At 46.6% G+C, this 13,637-nt stretch overlaps 1 pseudogene; it reads right to left on the bottom strand.

Annotated features, from left to right (window-relative positions):
• LOC118669276 overlaps positions 1 to 13,538 on the bottom strand; it is a 138,019-nt pseudogene extending 124,481 nt beyond the window's left edge.
• Positions 13,539 to 13,637: the final 99 nt, after the last annotated feature.

Here is a 13,637-nt window from a genome sequence, read left to right as displayed (position 1 = left end):
TCACAGAGTAGGGCCGATAGGGGAGTTGGGGCACCGCCCCCTGTCACACACAGAGCAGGGCTGTTCAAGGGTTGGGGCGCCACACCCGGTCACACTCAGGGCAGGGCCGATGGGGAGGTTATGGCTCTACCCTGTCACACACAGAGCAGGGCCCATTGAGGGGTTGGGGCGCCTTCCCCTATCACAAACAGAGCAGTGCAGATAGGGAGGTTGTGGCCCTGCCCCCTGTCACACACAGAGCCGCAGTGCGATCAGGGGGTTTGGGCGCTGCCCCCTGTCATGCTAATCCTGGTGCCGGGAGGCCTCGCGGCTCCGCTGATCCTGGTGCTGGGAGGTATATTACCCTTTTACTATATAGGATAGAGGCCTGGTGCACGGCTGGGGGCCGGCTGGTTTGCCCTGAAGGGTGTCCTGGATCAGGGTGGGGGTCCCCACTGGGGTGCCTGGCCAGCCTGGATGAGGGGCTGATGGCTTTTTTCAGCTGGTCACACACCCTTCAGGGCGGGGGTCCCCACTGGGGTGCCTGGCCAGTCTGGATGAGGGGCTGATGGCTTTTTTCAGCAGGTCACACACCCTTCAGGGCGGGGGTCCCCACTGGGGTGCCTGGCCAGTCTGGGTGAGTGGCTGAGGGCTGTTTTCAGGCTGGCGGGTGACTGAAGCTCCCAACCGCTCCTTTTTTTCTTTTCTTTTTTATTCTGGGCCAGCTTTAGCTCTGAGGCTTGGCTCCAGCTCTGAGGCCTCTGCTGCTGAAAGCAGGTATCTGGTTTGTTTGGGTTCTATAATCAAAACACTGTTTCAACTCCAGCTCTGAGATCCTGGCTGGCTGAAAACAGGTTTCTGGGGTTTTGTTTAGCTTCTATATTTGTCACAATGTTTCAAACTGCAAGCTCAGAGCCCGGCAGCGGCAGGCGGGGAACATTGGAGTCCTCCGTCACTGAAGCAAGCAAGCCTCATGTTCGCTTCAAGCTGCCTGGCTGCCAGCCGCCATCTTGACTGGCAGTTAATTTGCATATCGCCCTGATTAGCCAATGGGAAGGGTAGTGGAGGTATGGCTAATTACCATGTTTCTCTTTTATTAGATAGGATTTCTTTATTAACCTTTGGTCGAGAATATGTTTGTATATTTCCAGAAAACTCCTCCAAGCCCATTGGGATTCTGCAACAATGAATCCGAGAGAGGAACTGACAACATGCTGAAGACAAGAGGAGAAACAGTCGAGAGATGGAGATGATGAAGACACCTTGCCATACTAGCAGTCAGCAGCAGTGCATCTCTGCAGGTTGCCCAGGATCAAGCCAGAGAAGCTCAGACCTGCATTGCCACCAATTGCCCACCATCCAGAATAGCATATCATTACTGGCATGTACACATGAACTGTTGGACATTGAAATTGGGACTCAAAAAACTGTTGGCCTAGAAAGAAACTTACTATAAACTGATTCTTGGATGCCTGGCTGCAATTTAAAAAGGACGCGAAAGAATTTAACCCCTTCCACTGGATATGCTTGCATTTGCCTCTCAGTGTAACCACTATTTCTTGTCTCATTTTTGTTCTCATATGTTTCTTTCTAGTCTGCAGATGCAGAATGAAGAGTCTTAAAAGGACTCAAGCCCTTCAGGCAGCATTCACCTTTCAAGATTGTTTAAGGAAAAGAAAACAAGTTGTGGGAAGCCGCCTATTGTCTTCTCTATCAGAAAGGTGTGGACAAGGAGCCCAGAATGCTGGTGACCCTTGAAGCCCTGGCAAAGGTCAGGGCTATGCACCCACTGTTTAGTCCAGACAATGGTAGTGGAAGAAACTTCCCCACCAGATAATCATGTAATTCCTTACTGATAAGATTGTCTGTTACTGGAACTTGCCTGCCTAAGGGCTATAGGTATATCCCAAACTGAATAAAAGGATGACAAGGCCTGAGAACAAATGGAGCCCATCCGCTCGGGATGGGCTCTCACGTGGCCCCCCAATTTCCAAATTATTATTTCTTGTCTAGTCTCTTTCATTTGTGTGTGGCCCCTCTTCCAGAGCCCGAACGCTGAACCATGTGGGACATGGGACATTCACAGGTGCCATTTCCTTTTCTTTTAAGGCTTCATAGAGTGGCTTAGCTAGATCTGAAAATCCTGGGATCCAAGTTTGACAGAACCCTGCTGCCCCTAGGAATTCCCCAATCTGTCGCCAGGTGCTGGGGACTGATATGGCACATAAAGCAGCTTCCTTTCAGTGCCCAGTCTTCGTTTCCCTCGGGTGATTTGAAAACCTAGGTATTTGACTTCCTCTGACAGATTTGAGCCTTCCTTTTGGACACCCAGTAACCTGTTTCACTTAAGAGTCTTAGAAGATCTCATGTTCCTTCCCAACACTGAGTTTGCGTGGAACTAGCCAGTAGGAGATCGTCTATATATTGGAGTAGAATGCACCCCTAGTCCTTTCCTGGAAATTTGGACAAATCTGATGCTAGTGCTCCATAAAAGAATCGGGGAGGTCTTGAATCCTTATAGCAGTCTGGTCCAGGTGCACCCTTCCTTAGCCCCTGTGGTTTGGTTTTCCCACTCAAAGGCAAACAGAGGCTGACTGGAGGGTGCCAGCTGAAGGCAGAAAAAGGCCATCTGCCCAGACAAGTGGGAATTCCTTCTCTAGTTCAGGCTTTAATGGCTCTGCCCATTAGACTAGAGGGACTGGGCATTCTGGAAAATACAGGAATTTATGAACCACCTGGTGGCCACCTAGCCCACATCGGCGGGGGCAGCAGAATGGTCTGCAGCTGTGGTTCCTGGTAGCTCTGATAATGGTGACCTTCCGTCCGAGAGGGGAGATATTTTCTGAGTAACTACTGAGTGCTCTGCCCCTGTATCAACCATTAAGTTCACATTCTGGCCCCCAATTTTCATTTTGACCATGGGCTCATGGGGCCCCAGCTAGAAAGAGCCTGGTCTGTCCTAGTCGGAGTCAGCTGCCGCTAATCTGATGAGGTCTGCCTCAGGTGGCTCTGGCTGATAGTGGCTGGGTGGTTTGGATGGCCTTGCCTGCTTATTCTGGCAGCTCAGACATTCATTCTTCCAGTGTCCTAATCCTTTACAACAGGCACACTGGTCCTGTTTAAGATCCGTCCTTCCTTTTTCTGACTTGGTTCATTGCTGTCTCCCTTTCTTTCCTGCCTGAGGATTCTGGGAGTTAGTTTCTATGACAGCCACAGTGATCAGGGTTGCTTGCAATCGACCCAGGTGGGCTTATGGTCTGAAAAATTGGGCTTGTAGGAAGGCGGAAGGTGGTGGTGTATCTAAACTTCCCTGACCAGGCAAAGGAGCACTGGGTGCCACTTGAGGCCCATATAGAGATAGTAAAACTGGCGGCACTTCCTCAGGGGGTTCCTGTAGAACAGAGGGCTGAGCTTCCTTGTGAGGGACCTGCTTCTGTTCTCCTGCAACTAAAATCTTACTCTGTCCCTTCTTACACACACAGAGTCGGATCCAAGGAGGCCTGTCCCAAGCTATTTCTAGCCATTGAGCTATGTAAGAAAACTGATCAGGATGACCAGGGTCACCCGTGATGACCCATGATCAGGGTCCTGACAGTTGGGACAACTAGGATTCTCTCTGAGGGCCAACCCACACCATAGGCTGGCCATTCTAATTCACAGAATTTTCTTAACTTCCAGGGAACTCGATTCACACTATAATCCCCAGCAAATTCTTTCTGTAATACCCAATATTCTACATATTATAACTAATAAATATTGGTTATAATTATATTTGACAAAGGTGCCTATGTACCTTCAGTACAAAATTTTCCTTCATGAAAGAAAATAAACATTTGAGGCATTTCAGAGCCTATTGGGATGATTTAAAGGCAATTCTAGGTCAAGAGAAGAGTTTCTTAAAATTTAAACTCTTGAAGGATTGTCAAACTTGATTTTACAAAAAGATTATATTTCAAAGTGTATTAGAAACAAACTTTCTTATAACTTTCAGAAATAACCAGCTTTAAAAACTACCTTATTTCTTCAAAATGCATTTTTATGCCTATGCTTTCTCTATTTCACCAAAGCCATACTTTCCTTCTAGTTAGAATTCATAACCTTAATTTTTAGGTGACATGTAAATAGTTAACATTCCTCAGATTAGCAATGCATTTATATTTTAGGAGAGATTTCAAATAAATACAAGACTTATTTATTAACAGGTTTAACTTCATCCTCTAGATTCTCCAGAGCAGGTACACTCAGATTAATTAATGCTTCAGTATCATTTAACCCAACAATGCTAAAAAGCTTTTAAGTTATCAAAGACATTGGAAAATTATGTATAGGCCTATATTTATAAACCAGTGAAGAGTAAACTGAAGTCTGTAAAATATATACAGACTGAAATCTCACTAGCATAAACTAGACTTTCTCGTGGCTGAAATGCCGACAGGGAGATCAGGGAGAGTCCCCAAGAACAAATGTTCTTGGCAGCTGCTGGGACTCTTCTGCAGTCCCTATCATGTGTTCAGTCTTACTACACATAAATGGGTTTCCCAAAGCAGGACTTGCACCATCTTCAAACAAATTAAACAAACAACAAAAAGACCTAGAATTTCAACAGAAACACTCCGTCTGTCTGGCGATTCTCCTGGAGGAGACAAAGGTGCCTCTTGACATTCACATTCACACACCAGTCAGTCCTCCCTGGGAAGTCTCAAAACAGAGGCAGATAAACTACCTAGGAGCTCCATAGTCAGTCAGTTAGAGCAAACAGAGGCAGATAAACTGTCTCAGAGGTGATCAGCCAGCCTCTTCTGTCCCGAAAGACAGGCCTAAACTCAGACTATTCCCGGGAAAACTTACCAGTCAGATGTAACCGTTGTCCAGAAATGTGTTTCCTGCCTCAGTAAGTTTGCTGGAGTGCAGAGTTAAAGCAAGTCTGGGCCCCACGAATCCAGGAACTGGTGCATGTGCCGGTGGCACCCTCCCAGAGTTTCAGTGCTCCGAAAGAATGCCCCAGAGTCTGCTCTTGTCAGCAGTGTTCCCAAAAGCCAGTGCAGCTGATGCTTCATGGTCAGGGAACCACAATGTTGTGGCTAATGACCCAGGAGAATGACAACCAGCACCCAGAGGAATCAGGAAGGTAAACCTTTATTATGCAGCACTGCTAATCCAGGGACTTTGATCCAAAGCCAGAACTGACAATGTGCCCATTCCACCCTGCCCTGGTTCTATTTTTCTGAGACTCAAATGGGAGGATAAGTGATTTTTATTTGTGTGGAATTACATCCCTGAGTTTCCAAAGTCCCATTCCAGTCATAGAAGAAGTAGCTCTCTAGTGAGTCTAAAGCTTTACTTCCTGGTGAAGATTACCATATGACATGCCTATAATATTCAGCCTTACCTTTTCTCCTTTCCAGTTAATTATAATGGTATCCCCCCCCCCCCGCCCCCTGATTGAAAAGGAACCTCTTGTAATTTTACAAAGGAGGAATGAATGGTCTCCATCTTCTTATAACTATTTCCTACTGTCAAGGGGCATGCTCCTGCCTATCCCAAGCCTGAGAGGTTTACTCTAACAGAGGAAGGAGGGAGCAAAAGGGAAGAAAAATTCTACAAAATCTAGTTCAGTCCAGTGAGCCTTGGAGGTGACATAGGTGATGTCCAGGGGATGGTGCTGCTGGACAAGCTGGCATCCTTGTTTTATTCTAGAAATGACAAACTTGACAAGAAAGTTAAAAGACAATTCAGAAGTCAGGAGATTTATAGCAACTAAAGGTCTAGTGAGAGGTAAAAACCCATATGATAAGGAGAACGATTAACTTACAGTATCCCCGATTAGGTTGGAGGAGTGGCTTCCCTGGAGGCAGGTATGCTGTACCTGTCTGAAGCCCTTCTCTTCACCATACTTAACCCAAACTAAGTTAAGAGAAATATTTTAAGGTTCCCTCATGAGAAACTTTGGGCCTTTTTTGTTTGAACCATTTGGGCAGAAAAGGGAAAGCAGTTTCAAGTGGAACCAATAGACCATCCATGTTTCATTGACTCAACCATAGTCCAAACTGTTGAGTTTCATTTTCAGGACAGATTAATGCAGATGGCTTCTACAATGAGGCTTATATTGTGTGTATAATCAGTCAGGTAAATAAGAACATAGGCATACATTCTATGAGAACAGAAGGAAACAAAACAGAGGTTAATGCAAACCAGTTGAGATTTCCAGATGCAAGGCTTTAGCTGGAATGAAAGAAACCAGTGACAGTCTGATAGACTGTCCATATTATAAGATCTCTGGTGATGTCATCAGGTGTATTGCATACACCAACTCAGCCTTAAAAACAACACTTTGAAGATAGTTAACTGTATTAGAGTCCAATATTCACAATTAGGCATTGTGGTTTTCACTGAAACACAACTTTACTCTCTAAGATTACCCTCATTTTCAAAGAGACTGCATTAAGTCCAGTTTTAGTTTGGCATGATTATTTGCATAAACACAAGGTTAATAATTAATAAAATTGATCACACAGACTCTTTTATTTTTTTAAATATATATTTTAACTTTATTGAGGTACAATTTACATGCAGTTAGGTGTACAAATTTTAAGTGCATTAAGAGTTTGTTTCATTGCAGAGTAATATCAGCTGTGTAAACATGCTACGATGTGTTTATTCATATTTGATAGGTAATTGGGTTATTTCCAGTTTATGACTATCATAAATAAAGACATTATGAACATTCTTTCATAGTCTTTTTATGGAATTTGAATTTATCTTTAATAAATAATTATTAATGGGTCATTTTCTTAGGTCTCTTTCCTACGCTTGTATATGGCTGCATTCTCATGTCCTCATATAGTCACCTCTGGGTTGGTGTGCTTTCTGTGTCCAGATTTCTCCTTTTTATAAAGACACCTATTGTATTATATTATGGCCCACCCATATGACTTTATTTTACCTAATTACCTCTTTATTTTTTATTTTTTAAAAAATATATTTTATTGATTTTTTACAGAGAGAAAGGGAGAGGGACAGAGAGTTAGAAACATTGATGAGAGAGAAACATCAATTCAGCTGCCTCCTGCACACTCCCCACTGGGGATGTGCCCACAATCAAGGTATATGCCCTTGACCGGAATCAAACCCGGGACCATTCAGTCTGCAGGCCAACATTCCATCCACTGAGCCAAACCAGCTAGGGCACCCAATTACCTCTTTAAATGCTCTACACACAGACTCTTTTAAATTTGCTTTGCTGGAATCTTTCGTGAGAAATTTTTAGATTGACCTTTAGTGAGTAGTCAGCCCCTCAGGGTGAAGAAGTCAAGCCACAGTTGCCATCAGACTTTGCCTGCAATACCTGTAAGTTGGGTTAAGTCCTCAAATCCTTGAGGTCCCCAAAGGTGTCTTGAGGTTCCTTCCTTGCTATCTTTCAGGAGAGCAACCTTCATTCCTTCCCTGGAAAGACTGTCATGAACCACGTGACAAAGCAAGATATTAGGCCATTTCTGCAAATAGCTTTTGATTGGCCTCAAAAGACAATCTCAATTCCTTAAGGCTTTCTGGTAACTTCCAGAGTCAACCCATGTCTTCCTTAGACATGATATTCTAGTCAAAGTTTTGGTTAATAAGACCACACAGTTTGGAACTTATTAGATTTATACAAAGAAATATATTGCCATGACTCACTCATAAAAAATTGCCACATTCCAGTGTTATCAGGTAGGGAGAAAAAGCTAAAAGTAAATAATTAGCATTCCGTAGATTGGCAAACACATTCCATAATTTTTAGAAACATAGGTTTCTTTACTGGCAAACACATTGACATTTTAAGAGACCTACTTCTATGGAGACAGGTATACAGCAAAATTTGCTGATTTAGCAATTTGTTGATTGGCTCAGATAGCTGAGGCTCAGATAGCATCTATTCCTTAGAATTTGCATTCCAACAGATAGTTCAGATAAGAGTCCTTGGAGACCAGGTATTAGCATTTCAGAGGCAAATGGTCCTTTCTTTGAAAAACCCAGAATAAAATTCCTTGCCAGAGTAGGTAATGTACTCTTAAGGAATGGAGACTGTATAACTATTGATTTCTGGGAGAAGAACCTAAAAACCTTTTATCCTCTTTTATTCCCTTAAAAGAGAGAGATTTGATAGCTGAGAGAGGCATGAATGTCTTCTATGCTCCTTAGCTCTCTGTCATAGAGCAGAATCCAAGGGGCACTTTAGCTGACACTTTAGCTGCTTTGGCATACCCAGCTGTCCTACATAAGGCAACTGGGGGATTGCATTCATTCACAGTCTGAAGCCTCTTCCCACACCTGGGACAGAGACCCTTCCTGAAATGATATAATTGTTCAGGTGTGAGGCCTTTAACTCCACATGGAACATTCTGAAGCCTCTGATCTTAATGGAGGTCTTCATCGCTATGTCTGTCTTTGATAGAAAAAGTCTGGCTCTTTTAACTTGCCTTTATTAGCTGGCTAGCAGCCTGTTGCTGTCTCTTATATTTCTAACAGTCTTAGTCCCTTAAGAGGCTTGGCTGTGGGAGACAGCTTCCCTTAAGAGGGGAATGAGCATTCCCTGTTAATTTGGCTGGACAAAATTTAACATCTCTGGCCCTGGGTTTAAATTCTGTTTCCAGTCAGTTTTCAAGATTAGGTAATAAAAACCTTTCATTTCTCTGACCATCTGTATATTTGAGGTTTTTTTCCTATTAGCTATACTTGTGGAAAAACCATTACTAACAAGCATTAACATTTGTATGAATAAAAACATAACAGTTGTGCTTGCAGAAGAAACATAGTATTAGCAAGAAGCAGTAAGTTAAAAAGATTTGCAGCAGTTCAGTCCTGTTGCCTGGTTACACCTTTTATCCCAAGCAAGATGGCTGCCAGGGGTGGAACTTCCGCTCTCCAGCAAAATGGCTGCCATGGTGGTTTCAATGATAATTTCCGCCTTTAAGCAACAGGTTGCAGCTGCGGTGGTTCCCGCCCCTTTGGGATGAGCAGAGAGGGTGGGGCCATGGCAGCCGGCAATGCGTCTGGCCGGGCGGGAACCCTGCGGCAGCTTTCTCTGGGTTCAGGCTTCCTGTGCTGCCCCAAGGTCCAAGCCTGTACTCCCCCCCTGCCCCCCCCCCTCCGCTCCTCCCACCGCACAGCCCGCAGACTGCAAGGGGAAATCCCCTGGCAGAGTTGTGGGGAGGGGGCAGCAAGGTGTGAGCCGCCACACACGCTGTGTCTGCGTGAAGGGGAAAGGCGGGGAGAGGCAGCGGGGAACCAGGCTGCTACCTCGGCTTGAGAGATTCCTGCAAACCGCTAGGGAGAGGGCGGGGCGGCGGGGCGGCGGGGCGGCGGGGCGGCGGGGCCTCCCGGCTGGGGAACTTGCAGGGCGGGAGGTAGAATTCTGCCGGTGTCGTTCCGATCCCTCACCAGCACCGAAGGCTGGAAATCCAGAGGGAAGACAGTAGTCAGGGCCTTAAGCCCCAGGCTGGGGGCACGGGTTTCAGGCCCCAGGGTAAATGTCAGAGCAGCAGCAAGTGGGTGCCGGTGTCCGGCATTTGGGCTGTGAGCGATTTCTCAGCCCTCTCCCCCACTCCTAGCCCGGGGGCTCAGCACTTCCGATGCGTGGGCCGGGCTCCGGAGACCTTGCAAACCAGCTTTCCGGAGTGGAGGCGAGCAGTCCACAAAGGGGAACGAATCTGTGTGCCTCCCCACCAGGCACAGAACCCCTGGAATTGGTGTTCAATGTGTGTGCACCTTTCTTTCGCCCGCAGGCCCTTCCAAGCGCCCCCGCCTCCAGCCCTCTCTGTAGCGATGGCAGCGCTGAGGGAGCATGGGCACTGTCGCCACCGTTTCCTGGGGCAGGGGCAGCCACTGCAGCTGTCGCTGGGCACCGCACACCTACAAAACCAGTTTGGGATCTGGGTCTGAAACAGCAGCATCCCAGGCAGCGACAGGCAGAGAAAAGGAAGCAAATTGCCCACACAGGGATTAGAATAGGGGAGAGAGACGGAGAGGAATTATAGAATTCCCAGAATAGGGAGGTTAAATTCTATTTCTCATCAGGGTCCCAGTCAGCCTCTATTTCTTCTGCTGTTTAGCCCTCCAAGTGCTGGTTTGGAGGCTGCAAGTGAGAGGGAACAGAGAAGAGATGCTTTCCACACTTTACATGCTTTAATCCCCTTATGAGGTCCCTTCATGGTCACCATTCTGTTATCAGAGAAATTGGGGTGTTCTCTTCCCCACTCAATGCTGGAATAGGGTCCTTATGCTATGTCAGGAAAATGAATTTTCTGAGACACGGGAGGATGAGTAATTTTTATTTGCATGGAATTATACCCCTGGGTTTCCAAAGTCCCAATCCAAACATAGAAATGCAGCTGGAGTTTCAGAAAAGCTAAAAGCAAAGCCAGTGTACAGAGGTGGTGTTCCATGTTGCAGCTGGGTCCAGTTCAGCATCAGGCTAATAACAGTCCATTAGTCCATTGTGTGTGGCCCCAAGCACACCCTGAGCAATAAGAGTCCCAAGAGCATAAGAGAAACCAAGAGCACAAGAGAGTGAGTTTCTTTGTTCAGGGGATCAAATATCCCAAATTTCATGCCCTTGCAGTGACACTGCTCATTCTGGCCAATGACCTGTTCTCAGGTGTGACTGACAAGTACATTCCCAATATCACCCCAACTTTACTAGGTATGTGTTTACTTTCCCTGTCCAGTTCCTTCCCCCAGTGATCTGCAGGGAATAGACCCATGGCTCCCTGAGGACTATAATGTTTTAGCTTTCTGGTATTGCCCGAATGGCATGCTTATAATTTTTGGCCTTCCCTTTGCTCCTTTCCTGTTATTAATGACTAGGTTAATTATAACGGTATCAGGTGCAGGGACTAAGGTAAGGCCACTGCTAGCCCATACAGTGCCTTTGTGCAGATTAGAAAGAGTCATATCTTCCTCAGTGTAGATGCAGTCCCACACCAGGATGCAGGGTTTGGCCAGTGGAGCAGGGACTGCACATGCGCCCCTCTTTCTCCCCCAGCTGGCACTGCGATTTTGGACTCAGTTGGTCATGACTGTGTCCCCAGGGATGGTGTTGCTCCTGGCTCAGCATGGGTGTTTAGAGGAAGCAGGTTGAGTTGAACTGGAAGGACCATGGCCCTCACAGGGGCTGTGTCTCCAGGCTCTGCCCTGGGCTGGTCCTGGATCTTAGGGGGTTGTTTCCTTCCTGGAGTTGGGTGTTTCCTGCTGCACTGGGGCTCTCAACTGGGTCTGTCTAGTTCTCTATTCATCGTAGTAGGTGCTTATTCTCACAGATTAAGTTCATTTCATTCCTGTTGTTGAGATTGTCCAAACAGAAACCATGGTTGGAGTTAGCAGGCAGGGTGTCTGGGACATGGAGAGCATGGGGAATGTGAGACAGGAGGGAGCTAGAACCCAGGGAAGGAAGATGCAGTTTCTGGGACCAGCCACTGTGGCCCGAGGTGCTGGCTTGAGACAGAGGGGCCAGGGTCTGGGGTCCCGCTCAGCTTTCCCCAACCCCATCCTTCTCTGTCACAGGCTATAGCTGCCTCCAGGGGACTTTATGAGATGTCTAGATGACTCTGACCCATCTATCCTGTCTTGTGAGGGGAGCATGTGCTCAGCTCACTGGAGCAGGGAAAGAGATGGTAAACTGCCCACTCCTCGAGCATCTGTCGGGGAGAATGATGACCCTGCAATGGCTCCCATCACAGAGAAAAAAACCAAAGCCTTCACAATGACCTACATGGTCTTCTTAGTTTGTCCCCAGCCCCTCTGAGACCTCATGTTTTCCACTCTCCCCTCACTCCTCCTCCCCACTCAATTTGCTTCCACCAGACTGGACTCTGATGTCCCTCCTACATGCCAGGCATGCCCCATCTCAGGACCTTTGCACTTGCTGTTCCCTCCATCCCAGATTCTTCTAGCTCAGGATGCACAGGACTCACTCTCTTACCCCTTTTATATCTATACTCAAGGGTCACCTTCTAAGTGAGGCCTTCCCTGACCATTTGTTTAAATTGCACCCCCTTCTCCTTAATTTTTTTCCATAACAGCTATCACCATGTAAAATATAATTTATTTTACTTTCCTATTTTGTTTTGGTGTTGGTCTCCTAGAATGTAAGTTCCATGAGGTCAGGCACTTTTCACTGCTCTATCTCCAGTGCCTTGCAGAGGGTAGCTCAAATGAATGGAAGTTTATAGAAGGAAAAAAGAGTGAATAAATTACAAGAGTGATAAAGATGGCAGCTGCCATGTATGGGCTCCCACCTGGGCCAGCCCTTGGCATCAGTCATATCCTCAAATCCTCCCAATACTCCTCCTCCTCACATACTAATGAGGCTCGAGAGGTGAAATGACTGCCCCAATGTCATTCAGTCACCTGTAACAAAGCCAAGCTAGTTGGACCCCAAGTCTCACATGTACCTTTAGTGTAGCCACTTCAGCAGGGAGGGGCTGCCCCAGGCCTGCCCTGGAATATTCCATCTGGAGGCCCCCATCCCCCACTATCAGCCACTTCAGCAGGGAGGGGCTGCCCCAGGCCTGCCCTGGAATATTCCATCCAGTCCCCCATTCCCCACTATCCTCTGCTATCACCTCCTCCAGCAGGGGCCCCAGAGAATGTTGTATATTAAATAATTTTGTGAAATTGAATAAAAATTTGACTCAGGGCAATGTCATTACAGGAAAAGGAAATGATGGATCTTCCCCGGTGCAGAAAAAATGTGAAGAAAAACCTACCAGCAACCCACCAGTGCCTACACTGTGTGCACCCACATCCCTGTGTGCATGCACTATCCTGATGCGTGAAATGTCCTACACTTGCACACACGCATGTATGTACACAGACTTTGTGTATATTATTGGCAAGTCCCTGCATCCTCTAGGCCTCAATTCTGCCTTCTGTGTAGTGGGGCCTTGAGTGCTGAACTCAAAACCCTACCAGACAGGAGACTCCATAGCCTGGTGCCTGTTCACGTCTGTGTCAGTAGTCATGTCACCTAGTGGAAGTGACTGCTTTGCTTCACAGAGCACAGAGAATTGAGTCTAATGCCCCAGCACCCTCTGAGGCCCATCCCTAATATTTGTGGGTATAAGAGGAAGCCCATGTACATACATCTAGGTATTTTAATTATAAATCAAACTAACAAACAGTTAAATAAAACATGTCTTAGGCTCCTACCTTGACAAATATACCTTCACAGCAGCCTGAAAGTTTGGGTTTAAAAATCTAGACTTGTTGGAAAGAGCTTGCTCTTAGATTCTAGTCCCAGATCCTGGCCTGCTCCTCCCCTATCCCTCTGCCCCTGGCTCTGTCCCAACCTGAAAAGGCCCTTGCTCACAAACATGGGCACAGATACCCTGCCTGTAAGGCCACACTCTGTCCACACCCCATCCCCTGCATACAGCCTCCTGTACACTTCTCAGGCCTCTTAAAAGGGTTGGCCCAGGGAAGAAGCCTCTCATAACAGAGAGTCCAAGGACAAGCAGAGCCTTCAAAGTGCAGAGCTCAGGGCAGAAGCCTACCTTACCTGAGTTGAGGATGATGTCAACCATCTCCCCACTCTGGGTAAGAGTAGAAGCAGGGGTCATTCCCTGGACCCTGACAAAGCCTCTGATTTTAGCTCAGCATCTGCCTTAGGCCCCTTTTTCCCC

The sequence above is a fragment of the Myotis myotis genome, unplaced genomic scaffold, assembly GCF_014108235.1.
Source record: "Myotis myotis isolate mMyoMyo1 unplaced genomic scaffold, mMyoMyo1.p scaffold_m19_p_1, whole genome shotgun sequence".
Taxonomy (NCBI): Eukaryota; Metazoa; Chordata; class Mammalia; order Chiroptera; family Vespertilionidae; genus Myotis; species Myotis myotis.
Note: the sequence above shows the minus strand (reverse complement) of the source record. Positions and strands in the feature narration are given on the sequence as shown.